Raw genomic sequence first — 12,044 nt, 5'->3', positions numbered from 1 at the left:
TCGGGAGTCTTCATTTTTTTGTTGCTTACGTCAGCTTTGCCTTTGAATAGGATATTTAGTGCATAAAATCCAGAGAAGTGTAAAACATCGCAATTTATGTAGGCAGCATGCAGTATTTAAGTAAAACGTTTTAACACGAAATATTCAACAACTAAATAAAAATAAAATTATAGCACCTTCCAAGCACCCTCTGAGGTCAGGTGACCGCTTTTTCGCGGCATCTTCAGGCGGGTGCTTAGTGGGTGAGCAAATGGTAAAAATGCATGTGCCACCTATGAGTCTGCACCAGCGCCCAACTGTCCACCTCTACACTGCACCTGTTTTCATCCAAGACGGGCTACGCCCATCTTTTTCCTCTCTCTTCCAGAAGGCATTCACCCACCAAAGCACACGCAGCAACAGAACGAAAATCCAATTCAATGACGCAATACGAAGGCTATCAATATAAAACTGAAATTCACAGTCGTCTACCAACTTGTTAGAACATTTGAAACGTGCGCCGTGTTGTTCATTACTGCTGCGTCCCATAAAGCTCCATAAGCAGTAATGAAAAGGTAAACAATACCTGAGAGAACGTGCACTCAGATATGGTCATGATTTCTACCTTAGGCCACTTGCAAAATACTAAAGTGTTCAACCCGGAGCCCCTTTCGACCACACTAGACGGGCATGTGGACGACTGTGTAAATAATACTGACGACGGAGATTTGCGGCTCGCCTCGTATGATTGCCTGTGGATTTTCTTCTCAAAGCACGTGCCGTTCATATGTTTTCCTTCCACGTGGTATTTTACTGAAGATAGCCTAGGCAACCTTAAGTGCAACCTTCAGAGAGAATCAGGGCAACAGTGGCGAGACATAGACAAGACAAGCGCTGTCTTGTCCATGCCCCACTGCTCTTGCGCTATCCTCCTGCAATCAATTCATTCCAACTCGTAGAAATGGAGGCGAGGTTGTTTCTCAGCCAAACTACGAGGACCCTCTACTGCTAACGAACGACTCAACGCCATGACGCATCCATGTAGAAACACCTGATAAAGCCGTGATCCGACACCGCCACCGACGTGTTCTGGAGAGAAGAAGCCTTCGACCTTGAAGTGCCCATCGGAGATCGTGAAATGACCGACCTAGGTGACGATTGAGCTGCCAATTCCGTGATATATACCCTTCGCCGCGCACCTCAAGAAAGTGACAGCCAAGTGCGAGAACACTCTTCAAACCAAGACCACAAGCTGACCCTCGAAATTAGGTCAGCGCTTTCAGAGCACAGACAAAAACCAGCTTGGCAACCTTCGAAGTTGCAGCGACTGTTTTTGTGCGTCCTCAAAGCGACTGTTTTTCTGCCTTGGGCAGCAACGGTCATCCTCTTCAAAGAGAAAGACGGAAGTAATCGGTTCTGTGTCGAATACAGCTGACTGAACTGACTTCCGAAGAAAGGCATTTACCCCGGATCGACGATACCCTAGACCGCCTTTGAAGCCTCAAGTACTTCTCTTCCACAGATCCGAGTAGCTGCTAAGAAGTGGGTATGTGAGCATTCAGCACAAGAATTTGGACGTGGTCCCACAATCAGTCGTCTTCGCACACAGCACCACCCAGTTGACTTTTTCTTTAGGCTCATTTTCTTTAGGCAACCATGCTAGGCGCCATGATTGTTAACGTTGCTGGAAGAAGTCGATGTGTGTCCTGAGCATTACAGAACAACAGTGGACCGACTCTCAACATTTCAACGTACGCTGCTCTCGCCGGAGCACATTCTCGGTAACCAATAGGGGATGTAGGCGCCAATTCGTCATCGAAGACTTAGTGAGAAGCTTTCGCGCTTTTACTTGGGCTTATACGAGGTCTTTTCCCGAATCGGATAACTTGACTACAAAGTCGTCCCGATGGAGTCACAGAATCACAGCGATGGCGCGCACGCCCAGATGTCAGACTGTTGAGCTCTTAAAGTCTTATTACACCTGCTAATGGACGCTTAGTGTTAGGACTCTACGTTCACTTTGCATTGTGAGCGTTAAAGCATGAGGTAGAAGCTTCATTGAGAGTGGTTAAGGTCGCGAAAAAAATGAGCAAATAAAAATATGAAGTTTCGCAACCTTAACCCCTCTCAATGAAGCTTCTACCTCATGCTTTAACGCTCACCATGCAAAAGTGAACGTAGAGTCCTAACACCAAGTGTCCATTAGGACGACATGCTTGAAGCCACCGCCCCGCAGCTTTATCACTTTGTGGCCTTAATGCGTTTACGTTTCGATACTTTGTGCTAACTTTGGGCGTCTTATTTCAAAGGTTTTTTGACAGATTTGCGTTCTGCGGCACAAAAAATGTTGGTGATTCTGTTTTTTCTTTAGCCACCGAGACTGTTTATTGCTATCGCAATGCTCGGGTCGTTCAGCAGTAAAAAAACGGCAGCAAAAAACTTGCACTGTAGAGTCCCATCAGACTTGAAGCAATGCTCGCGCAAATGCAGCACCTCTGTTTATCGACACTTGTGATCACTGGGCCATGGCCGTAATGACTACCATATTGTGTTGTAATTTGTACATTTTAATGAGGAATCTAATCACCTTGCTTGAAATAAATAGCTGCACTTCGAGACCGCTCTGCAGTTGTTGCGTGAAACAACCACTTCATCATTGGTTCGTATTAAAATGCTGCGTTACCCTTGTGCTATTGCACCATCAGTGGTCATGCTTCTGCATTGGAAGAGGTAAGAGACATGAAGACGAGACTGCATCAGTAGCAGTTGTTTAAAGTGGCCTCACACTAAGTGAGAAGACGGCTCAAGTGGCCGAACGCATCGATAAGCCAGGCCTTCAGCGTGTCAAGCAGTGAGGCACAAGGTATACTCGGAATTCACCAGTGTGGCGCCAAGTATACTTTATAGGTAGTTAACAGAAGACACACTGCTTTTTCGTCATATCGCACCTCTATTCACTTGCATTTTCGAAGCGAAGGGTCTCTGGGCACAGGTGACTTCGGGAGTTCCAAGAGAGATGACGCTCGTGGGTTTTGCTCTAGCCAAGAGAGCGGGTCTTACGCGCCTTCGGAAGAAAATGCAATGCTTTTGGATAAATAGCAAAGGCTGCACAATTGAGCATGAGAAGAGATTGTCATAAAGTTGGTGTATAATTGCGGTGGTAAGGAAAAGATGGCTCTCTTGTAGAAGAGCAACAATTTTGCTACGCAATTATTTTCAGTAGGACTAGGTGAAAACGCTGACGCATGACCCTGAGTGGCTGCCAAGTGAACCCTCCGGTGCCTGTAGTGCCTCGAGCCCGACAACCGGATTTAGACGAGAACGGAGAATGAACCTCTGACCGATGGAAGTGGAGAGGTGGGCGTAGCGACACGCACAAGCGAGCGGTGAGTGTGAAGAGGGAGAGCGTGGCGCCGAAAGCATTCACGCATAATCGGCTCATCAAACGGTGCTCGAAGAAAGGCCCGATATGTTTAATGAAAACAAATTAAAACATAAAATCCGCCAAAGTAGGGGGAACTGTAAATAAAGCAAATGCAAAGCGCAGCATTATTTGCCCCGCAAAAGCCAGCCAAAGTGAAGCGAAATTAATTTCTGCAACTTTATGACTAAGAGATGCGCCAACCAGGGATAAGCATTGCATGGTCAACCACCATCCTAAATATGCATTATGTTTATGCAGTTCATCGTGTCCTATCATTTTTTTTTTCTTTGAGATTTTTTTTCTATTTATAGTGTCTCATGAGCACGTTAGCTTTCACCGCATCTGTGTGCAAGGCTGACGGCATGCATGCAGTGCCACAGGACAATTTCACTCGATGGCGTCATTTTGTAAGCGTTGTGTGTCAAAGTAGCACGCAACATTGACCTGGAAGGTAGTTTGCAATAAAAATGAAACCAAGATTATAGTTCTCGTTTTGCGCCGTCAGTAGAGGACTTTCAAATTTTCACAAATTTTGGGATCGCCGTTTCTTATACCCCTCGCTCTACGAAATCGTTTCTTGTTTAGAGTTTTACAATTGATGATAAAGCAACCCATTTAGCCTGTTACATTGCGGAAATAGGACTGCGATACCGCATATAAAATGAGTTCCTGTTAAGTGCAAGCAAATTTTTTAGAAACATTGAATGTTGTTGGCGAGAGGTAAAAACTGATTCCTGCTTTGTGCAATGAGACCTGATCCAGGCTACCTTCGTCGTTCTGCACAAATAGTGATTAGAGAAGAGAGATTATTTTTTTTTAATAATGGCTTGAGAAAAAGAAGTGTAAATATGGAAGAAAGACCAATTTAAGTGAGTGCTGCAGGTACATTTGCGGAGATTTCCTTTTACCGAACTTAAATCCAAACCAGTCATCTGGTTCTTTCTGTTTTATACAAAGCCTGCAGCCACCACAAATAGCTGCGCGCTGTCGCATTTAAATTTCACCAGTATCTGGAGGTTGCGCCCAGAAGAGGTCCTCTTTTTTTAAGATATTGGTGAAACTTAACTGAGACAGCGCGCAGGTATTTGTGATGTCTGGAGGCTTCGTATAAAACAACTTCTCCGGAGGTTGCGCTGACTCCAAAAGCGCAAAGGCGCTTCTGGAGTCAGCGCTGCGGACTTCAGCGGAATTTCTTCTCTGAGAGCACCTATTGCAGCGCTAATGTAGCACGGGTGTGACGTACTAGTTAAGTATCGCAGTGGTAGTTTTGTGTTAAGGAGGAGTTAAGGCCGGCGGAAAGATCTTCGTAAATGGTGCCTTGGTGTAATCATTTAAGATTGCTGTTTTTCAGCAGGTGCTAGAACTTCTGAATTTACATGTTTTTGCAAACGTCACTAATTGAAAATTTAGCTGATTATTCTTTAATTGAAAAGTTCTGAGGGGCACTAAGTCTACTTACGTCGAAAAATGCGAAAGCATGTGTTTTTGTGAAATACGAAGGTTTTTTGACGAAAGAAAACGGCGCAGTACCTAAAAGTGCACCAGAAACTCAGCTCCTCCCAGGATTTTTTGTACGCCCAGAAGAGATCGTCTTTTTTTTAAATATTGGTGCAATTTAACTGCGACAGCGCGCAGCAATTTGTGATGGCTGCAGGCTTTGTACAAAACTTAGAAAGAATAATCATTGAGACTGTCATAATTGGAAGCGAGGAAAACCATGGCCCAAATTTTCGTCGTTATGTGTATGATCTAGGCAGGCTGAGGGACAGCTTGCATGGTCGTTATGATTTTTTTTTTAAAGAACACAACCACAACGGGAAAAATAGGTGCTGTCGCTGTTACCTATCAGAACGGTTTATCAAATGATGCGATTATTATGCCATCATTAATTTTTCTTTTGCTGCAGTCAGCCACTTGCTCCGTGCTGCCTCTCTGAGCGTCCTAAGCAATCATTCTGTGTGATTTCGATGGAGGTTGCAGAGCGGCATTAGTTTTGTATTTCTGTGCTTCGTCAGTCTTGCCTGTATTCCAATGGCACCGATCTTCATTAGAATTATGCGCTATGTAAACACGCCCAAGAACTCAACCAGCGATCTATCTGTTTCAAGAATACTTTCTTGAAAGGTCGGGGGCTGCGTAGTGCTGACGCAGTATGTTATTTGTTATTGAACAAGTTTCAATATACCAGCTGAAAATTGCGTTGACGTCCGGGATGTCGTCTATATCCAAACAATCCTAGAATGTTTCATAACATCGGCCTTTCGTAGATTCTTGTCTTTCTAGACGGATGGTCCAAGGAAGCAGTGTCAAGAAATAGCGACTGGTAAAACAGACAAACAAGTGTGATCTGTGTGATTTCGATGCAGGTTGGAGAGCGGCATTAGTTTTGTATTTCTATGCTTATCAGCCTACCTGAACCACTTCATTTTGCACGATGATTATAAAGCAGTCATGATTAATCCGAAATTTTCGTTGTGCTGCTATACGAGGTTTTTAATTTTTACTCAACAGGTCGGAAAAACCGCACACTGTATTTTCTTTTAACCAGGAGCGATACTGGCACCTCATGTTCAAACACGAAGAGATTGTGCGCCGTGGGGCATTGCAATCATTCTGTGTGATTTCGATGCAGGTTGCAGAGCGGCATTAGTTTTGTATTTCTATTCTTCGTCAGTCTTGCCTGTCTTCCAATGGCACCGGTCTTCATTAGAAATATCCGCTGTGTAAACACGCCCAAGAACTCAACCAGCGATCTATCAGTTTCAAGAATACTTTCTTGAAAGGTCGGGGGTTGCGTAGTGCTGACGCAGTATGTTATTTGTTATTGAACAAGTTTCAATATACCAGCTGAAAATAGCGTTGACGTCCGGGATGTCGTCAATATCCAAACAATCCTGGAATGTTTCATAACATCGGCCTTTCGTAGATTCTTGTCTTTCTAGACGGATGGTCCCTGGAAACAGTGTAAAGAAATAGCAAAATAAATTAATTAAAAAAAAATCCCCTGTGCTCCTTGGTTTCTGTGGCTGTTGGCTTCTCTCATATTTATAACGAGCCCCTCATTCCCCTTCCCTTGTTTGCTTAAAACAGACAAACAAGTGGTTTTTGACGCGAATGGAAACTTCTGCGAAATTTCTGCGGTTTTACTTGCGTTAGATTAGGCTTTGCAGGCTATTTTTTCTACAGGTGACCAGCAGTTCTCCACAGCACGGTTATCATAGTGTATTGCTAATTACATTTTCTTTCGCTTGACATGGTCCATGATGATGGCGATGCCTTTTACAGTGTATTCCAATCAGATATTCCGCACGTCGCACTGAATCCGCGAAGGAACACGAAATACGAGGTGATTTCGTGGCCTTCAGTGGGAACCGAAAATCTGAATATGAACTTCTTGCTGGGCTAGTTGGTAATTCATTGTAAAAGTAAAGGCGCCAAAAAACCACACACACACACACAAGACAAGAGAACGTGGCAGAGCGCCAATCACAACTAGTTTATTTTTCACATCACAGATACATATATACACAACGCCAGCGCCTGCGCAAAGAACAAAATTACGCATCAATACGATAACGACAGCTCAAAAATCTTTCTTTCCGCCTGATAGAGAGATATGGAAGTTTCGCTCACACACGCACTGCCTTTTTTACAGATACAAAACGCTTCAATCAGTTCTCGGGCTTTAATGTTGCTGCTTCTGGCAAGAATCCGCACGGATGAAAAGCATGGCTCACAAGAGCGTGAAGGGCAAGATCTTTTATACTGAATATGAACCACTCCCTGAAACCCACTTTTCCGTTCTGCAAGCAAGAAATCATGCTGCCGATCGCCGACTTGAAAATGTCGCTAGTGTCTTAAAGCATACGTGTCGAACTTCGAAATTGAATAGTTTGACCTCACTTGTGATGGTGATCTGAAATTTCCTTGCTCATACCAATGCAGAGTTGGTCTCCGACTGCATAAACATGTATTCGTGAATCAGAATAATTATCTAACGTTGCAGTCGCCCTTACCTGGCACAAGTAGAATTACCTTGATTTCTAAAAAGAATGGGCACCTGGAAACGACTTCGCCCTATTGCTTTTAGCTATCCTTAGTCCCAAACAAGTTATGTTTGCAAAGAGGTGGGCTTTACTGGCGGTGTAGCACATCAGAATTCACAGCGGTGCAGTACATCAGAATAGAACAAGGTGCGCTAACTAGCAGGCTAGTTAAATAGGTGTGAGCAATGAACTTTTCTGCTATTACTGTTAGGTTCCTTAATTGCTGCGAAGCATGTAGCCCACTGGAAGTAATATCTGTATCAGTTTTTAGAACTTCGAAAATGCTGTTAGCGTCGGCACTACGGCCAACAAACGTTCGCTATTTCGACGAGTAACGGACACTGGAGAGGTTGCTTTGCCTGAGAAGTGCTGAATGAAAAGCCACATTCAAACTTATTGCCAGTTTTTGCTTGATGTTGAAACAAATTAGCAGTGATAATTTTAAGCTTCTTCACGTGGCCATAAAAATAATTCTCATTCTGGCCTATTGCATGCGCCAGGAAACGGGAACTTCTCATAGTGATTTATATGGAATATTGTTATGCTGTTTTATCCAAACGAGTAACGACATGCGCTCGATGTGAAAGCTTCAACATTATTAGACAGCAAACCGCGGGGACGACCTACAAGGGTCCAACTTGAAATATGGCGCTAAACTTTTACAGAAGCCGAGGCATTCCCTGCTTCACGACTAAGGATGTAAATGCTGTTTCATCGCTGAAACTTGAACTCAAATAAATAAATTATGAAATAATTATTGCCGATGCCAGGTTATGGAACCCGCGGCGGTGCGAATGGATCAGTTTCGCTGGCTATTACACGAGAGCACTGTGCTATCACCGCAGCCGATCACGCCTCGCGCTAAACTGCAACACATTTTCGTCGTCTTCATAAGCTAATAGTACTATCGAGCTAATATCGTCGCCATATGTGCCGATGACCTAGCAAAGCAAAACCACGAGCCAACCTGGCTAATTACATGCTGTCGCACGTCTAGTCGCTTTAATTATGCGAAACCCTATCCCTTTTTATTCAACACTTATGCATGCTTACTCTAGGAAAATCCAAATTTCAGCACTCGTTGCCAGTTGTCGTATGAGACGCAGATTTTAATAAATTTTGAAGCGTGAAGCTGTACAGAAGGAGATCCATTGTAAGGGCAGTTAGTTAGAGGGGAGAAACATCACTTTGTCGTCGAGGTGTTACATGAACAATGCTTTCATTCAGGGTTTGACTGGGAATTAAATGCGTGTAATAAAGTGATAGATAAAAGCGGTCCATTCCAAAATGAATCTCCAGTTAGTGCAGGTAAAATGTTTACAGGGAATCCTCGAAGGTGGAGAAGATTTGTAATAAGGGAGTGACTACTTGTTTGCATCCACCCGGGCGCAGCCATACGGCTACAAAGGAAAGCTTATTACGAAAGCGTTCCTTTGCAGCCGTACGGCTGCGCTTGGGTGGATGTCAATGTGTGATTACACTCTTATTACAGTCAGTACAGAGCCGCTGCAGCGTCTCCAAAAAAAGTTGCTAAATGTGTTTCTCGTTACTGAAGACTTTTGTTATGAAACTGAACAGCTGGTTCTTGAAACTAATCAGTTGTTTTTCCTTCATAATTAAACCAATTAAGAGTGCAGCGGACCCATAGAAGCTGATTACCTGGAACTCGGGCTTGCATTCAACGGAATCTCACACTCTTCATTGCTTAGCTTGTACAGATAATAAAAAACAGCAGCTACAGAAAGGAGTGATGACCAAATATTTAGGGGAATCCCCCAAGGTGGAGTAGATTTGTTATAAGGGAGTAATTACTCATTGACGTCCACCCGAGCGCCGCCATACGGCCACAAAGGAAAGCTATACAACTTTCACAGAAACTTCGTAGTTAAAGAAATATTCATCCTGGTCCGGGGTTCGAACCCGGGACCACCGCTTCACCGGAGCAGTCGCTCTACCAATTGAGCTAACCGGGACGGCAAGCTTATGGTAGGGCGAGAGCGAAATGACCTATAACTCGAAGTGGGAACAGTGTTGACCAAATATTTAGGGGAATCCCCAAGGTGGAGTAGATTTGTAATAAGGGAGTAATTACTGTGGAAAGCTGTATAGCTTTCCTTTGTGGCAGTATGGCTGCGCTCGGGTGGACGTCAATGAGTACCCCCCCCCCCCCCTGTGCTGTCCGTCTTTCAGTCTGTGCTTATATCCCGCAGTGTGTAGCCGAATTTTTATGTCACCCATTCACCCACCTAAAGGTCTCAGCGTGCGTGAATGAGCTGCGCTTTCCCTGAAGAAAGCAACTTCCAGGAGGCAGGCCTCTTTGCGTCCGACAACCCTGCGCTGAGAGCGATGCGGCTCATGAAGTGTTTGCACAAAAGAACTCTATGCTCGGATAGAATACATACTACTACGGCGCTTACAGCAGTAGGAAGAAGGTAACTGAGAGATAGTTTCAATGCTTTTCGCTGAACGGCGGTACGATATTTCATTTGGTGCTGCTGTGGTGCAGGGCCCCGTTGAATTTCGGCCGGCTAGGAATCTTTAAAACACAGTTACAGTGCCCAGCATATGGGCGCCTTTTGCATTTTTCCTGCCAACACGCTGAGTGACTTCCAATCAACTCGCGGGCGCTGCAGATCCTCGGTATGCGTTCATGCACTTTACTTCTTGAGCCTACAGAATAAATCATTTTGAGAAATAATGCTTTTTATTTGCTAAAGTAGGTGTCGTACCCAGAGCTAACCTGGGCGATTGAAAACAAGTGATTGCTAAGGGGTTGCAGTCGTAAGGCTTGATATAATCATTTTCGCGTCATGTAAGAAACGGCAACGCCTGATTATTTTGCGGCTGTCACCCTCGAACAAATGACAAAATTTCATCTTCTGTTGCATCCTGAACATATGTTACTATTGTTGTGGATATATATCAAGCTATAATTTTCTTAAAGCAGCAATACGTAACACGGGGACAACCACAAAGTTATGAAAAAGTCGTCTTGGTATTTTGAGTGTATTAGGGCATCCATTAAAAATGGCAAAACTGTCTGTAGCCGTTCCCAATAAGGTGGCCGTTTCTTCTGCTTAGGCTGGGGTAATAGGCTTACATGGCATTTTAGAATCTCCTCCAGTGCTCAGCCCAATGAAGTGAGCGACTTTTTCGCAACGAATAACTTAAGCATGACAGCATTCCTTATGTTGAAAGTGAACATTTAACATAAGCGGAAATATAAGAATGCGTTAACAAAGCAGTAAGACCCTGGCTGAGGACACCATCAGTAACTAATGACGAAACTAGTAAAGAGAAAGCACCAAAATCTAAAATTTATTGTCTTCATTGAAGAGCATACATTTTCTATTTCTGCAATAGCCTTACTACTTCCGCAGTAACGCAGTTCCCCCTCGATGCACTTGATGCATTTGCGTCTATTCTCAACATCGCCACTAGACAGCAGCCCCGCAGAGATCGTAAAGCATAAAAAAACTGCGAGTGTCGAAACAATATTAACACAATAACTGATGTTCTTTATTCATAATCATTGTATGCACGGCTACTTGTCATTTATATTAGGGTCTTTTTGTATTATGCTGTGTTGGATTAAGTTGCACATTTCAATTTATCCGGTCACCAGTAGTTCTCATCAAGAAATGAAGCAATTTTCAACCCGAATTTGTATCGGAGGGTATTCCTAGCTCGGCCATTATTTAAATAGTTGTGAGTCAAGTAACAGAGGATGCAGTCATTTTTAACCATGAAAAACAGGAGGTGGCAAATTTTCACGCAAAAGTTTTACATGCATGGTGCGAATGCTAGGAACGTGAGCTTGAATTACGTGGCGTTGTGATCGCAGTTTCTTTCCCAGCCATCCGCTGCGATGTATTTTACCTTTCTTCTTTCTGTGCAGTTTAAGATCATTTTTAAATATGATAAGATTGACGCAACCTTTTCGTGCTGAGCCTTGCTTGCTACGTCAAAAGGGAGTTTTAAAGATATGCTGCCGTCATTGGGACGCGATCAGTTCTGTTTAATTTGCGTGACCTTTCATCATGTGTTTATCGCGAAATTCTCTATCGAATTCGAAAGCGGAATTTTTTAACACTTCATTGACGTCAACGTCTTTAGGAAGATCAATTTTCTGTTTTCAGCTCAGAATACCGTCTTTAGTAAACATTTTTTTGTTTAGTGGAAAGGCCCGCCCACTGCTTCAGAAATCTGTATTCTTGATAAACGGGAGAAGAAAGTGTCGAAGAGGATGACGCCATTTAGAGAAATTTATGTGTCAACAGAAAAATGCTTTCAAAAGGAAGCCCTAAATGCCAAGGATTTCGCGCGCTGTTCTGTTTTGCTAAAAATTGATTGAAATGAAAAGAAATGCAAAAAATAAAAACATAATCAAATTATATTGCTGCCTAGTTGCGTTCGAAGATCTTAGCCTCAAAATTATTTTTGAAGCTTCTAGAATGCGGTAATTTAGGCACAGTCACAGTTTTGATTGCTGATGGACAAGAGTTCCGTGCGGAAGTAGAAAAGTATCGTTTTTTACTGCATCTAGGCGCATTAGTAAAAGTAAGTACTTTTAAGTGACCACCTCATTAAAAACA

This window comes from Amblyomma mixtum, chromosome 9 (genome assembly GCF_055824585.1).
Source record: "Amblyomma mixtum isolate Tamu chromosome 9, ASM5582458v1, whole genome shotgun sequence".
NCBI lineage: Eukaryota > Metazoa > Arthropoda > Arachnida > Ixodida > Ixodidae > Amblyomma > Amblyomma mixtum.
Note: the sequence above shows the minus strand (reverse complement) of the source record.